Source organism: Quercus lobata, chromosome 6 (genome assembly GCF_001633185.2).
Source record: "Quercus lobata isolate SW786 chromosome 6, ValleyOak3.0 Primary Assembly, whole genome shotgun sequence".
NCBI classification, from domain to species: domain Eukaryota; kingdom Viridiplantae; phylum Streptophyta; class Magnoliopsida; order Fagales; family Fagaceae; genus Quercus; species Quercus lobata.
This window is the reverse complement of record NC_044909.1, coordinates 20,275,226-20,278,440: the sequence shown is the minus strand read 5'-3', so window position 1 is coordinate 20,278,440 and position 3,215 is coordinate 20,275,226.

The following is a 3,215-nucleotide window of genomic DNA, read 5'->3' as shown; positions in this document are numbered from 1 at the left end:
ATTAGTTCTTTGATGTTCCCTCTGGGGCTTGCTTCTTTCATCCTTTCTTTGATTTCGTCCCTCCAGTCCCACTGTTTGGATTCCCCGGGATACATCTCTTGGAGGATCCTTACAATAGAATGTTCCTGCCTTCCTATTTTTATCAGCGTATCCCTCCCATTAAATGGTATTTGGGATCCCAGGGTGGCGAGAGCATCTGCAAACTTGTTCTCACTTCTTTGAGTGTATTCTACGCTGAAGGTTTGAAATTCCATCTCCAGCCTTTGTGCCCAAGTCCTGTAGGCTGCCAGGCTTTGTTCTCGTAGTGCAAAGTCACCTTTCACTTGGGAGATTACAAGATTAGAATCTCCCAATACTCTCATATGTTTCACTCCTATGCTGAGTGCTATAGTCAACCCGGTTAAGTATGCCTCATATTCAGTTGCGTTATTGGAGCATGAGAAACCAAGTTTGAAGGACAGAGGCATGATATCCCCATTTTCGCAACTTAGTACAATTCCTACCCCATTTGAAGTTGCTGTAGCTGATCCGTCAAACCTCATGGTCCATTTCTTCCCTGGGATCTCCATCACTGCTACCTCGCCGGGGATTTCTTCACTCAGCGGGCCTTCTTCCTTTCCTGGAAATTGAACAAGCAAGTCTGCTATGGCCTGGCTCTTGACAGCCTTGGGAGTTTTTATGCCTATATCATATTGTGAGAGTAACACTAGCCATTGTGCTATCCTTCCCGTGAGAAGGGGCTGGTGTAGGAGTGCTTTTATGGGGTGGGATTTAGTTACCAAGAGGATTTGGTGAGCTGAGAAGTACCTCTTCAACCTTTGGGATGCATAAATGATCACTAGGCAAGCTTTCTTTATTCTGGGGTATCTGGTCTCGGTATCCTTGAGTGTTCTGCTTACATAATATATGGGCTGCTCATTTCCTTGGTCATCTTCTTGTGCCAGCAAAGCTCCTATTGCCTGAGAGTTTGATGCTAAGTATAGCAACAGAGGTCGCCCACGTACTGGTGCCTGGAGGGTGGGCAGATGATTCATAATGCCTTGAATCCTTTGAAAAGCTTCTTGCTGCTCTGTTCCCCAGGTAAATTCATTTCCTTTTTTCAATAGTTTGGATAGGCCTGCTGTAGCTGAGGCTAAACCAGGAACAAATCTCCTGATATAGGAAACCCTTCCCAGGAAACTTTTGAGTTCTCTAATAGTAGTTGGTCTTCTCATCGTGGCAATGACTGTGGCCTTGGCTGGGTCCACGCTTATGCCTTTGTGATGCACCAGGAACCCAAGGAACTTTCCAGCAGACACTCCAAAGGCGCACTTCATGGGGTTCATACGTAACTTGTATTTCCTGCATCTTTCAAAGACTTGCTCAAGTACTTGGAAATGTCCTGTTCTGGTTTTTGACTTGACCACAATATCATCTACATAATCTTCCATCTCCTCATGCATCATGTCATGGAAAATGGCTGTCATGGTCCGTTGATACGTAGCCCCCGCATTTTTTAGGCCAAAGGGCATTACAGTATAGTAAAAGTTCCCGATCGGAGTTCTGAATGTCGTCTTCTCTGCATCCTTGGCTGCCATGCGGATCTGGTTGTATCCACTGTACCCATCCATAAATGAGAACATCGAGTTTCCAGCGGCTGAATCTACAAGGAGGTCTATATTGGGCAAGGGGAACTCATCTTTAGGACATGCCTTGTTCAGGTTGCGAAAGTCTACACAGCAACGGATTTGGCCATTTTTCTTCTTCACAGGTACAATGTTGGAAAGCCATTTTGGATGTTGGATGGGTTTGATAAAACCAGCTGTTAGTAATTTCTTGACCTCTTAGACTATTTGAGCTTCTACCTCAGTGTGGAAGACCCTAGCTGGTTGGACTACCGGCCTCATCCCTGGGTCCACGTTAAGAGAATGGACTACCAACTCTGGATCTAGACCTGGCATTTCATCATAGGTCCATGCAAACACATCTCTGTATTTTTGAAGCAAGGTTATCAATTGTTCTCTTTCCTGAGCCACTAATTGACTGCTAATGAAGACAGGTTTTCGGGATCCTGGTTCTGTTCCCAAGTCTACTTCCTTTAATTCTTCCTCAGGCTGGATCTGAGCCTCCTTAACTGGTTCTTCTGGGATTTCTTCTTGGGCCATCATGCAGCTTGGTGGTCCGGGACCTTCCTGCACAATGCATTCAGGTCCCGCGCACCTTCACAAACGATAAATCAGCCTTCCCCCAGGTTCCCGCACCACCACACATTCTCGGGATCCTGAAGAGCTGGGCTCCCTCTTCTGTCTCTTTCTTTCTAGAAGGTTTCTCAGGTCACGGGTGCCCCTTCCTCCTTCTTCTTCTTCTAGGACTGGTGCCCCCGGGGTCCCCGGGGCGGGGTTCTCATCATCTGGCTCCAATTCATCATAAAACATTGTTTCTGCGAAGTTCACTTCTCCCTGGCTGAAAGGATTATGATTGGCAGGGATCCTTATGGGCCTCCCATTCAGTCTCCCTTTAATGCATTGATGGAACGTGGATGGAATAAGGCGATGTTTATGAAGCCACGGGCGTCCCAACAACACGTGATAAGAAACTTCTGCATTAATTACATGAAACCTTGTCAGAGCTACTATCGGCCCCACCCTTAAGGCTAGCTGCACGTATCCTTCTGTTGACTCTACTGATCCTCCAAATCCTGTTATCTCCATGGGAGTCCCCAGGATCCTTCTGTCAACTAACCCAACAGCTTCCAGGGTACTTAAGGCTATGAGGTTGAGTGATGCCCCCGTATCCACCAGTGCCCTTCTGACTTGAACGCCATTTATGGTGGCCATTAGATAAAGGGGTCTACGGTGGTCTGGGTGCTCAATCTCCATGTCTTCATTAGTGAAGGTTATTGCATTGGTTGTTTCCAAGAAAGCTCGACTAGCATGTGACTCAGCTGTAAAACATTCCATCCCTGAATCTGCTGCTATGCTCATGAGAGACTCTGTGGCCACCCTCCTTGCTTCTGGTCCGAATCCTAATTGATTGAATAGTGACCTGAACTTGGGATTCTTCTGGAGGGTCCTGACTGTGCTCGGGTGGAAGGATCCTTCAGATTCTCCTGCTTCTGCCGGGTTCCCGTGTATTACTACTGCTACCACCCCTTTTCCTTTGTGGTTAGGCAAGGGGTTTCTCTGCACTTCCGGCTCCTTCTGGGTGAGCTCCAGGGTTCCTTCTCTCAACTTTTT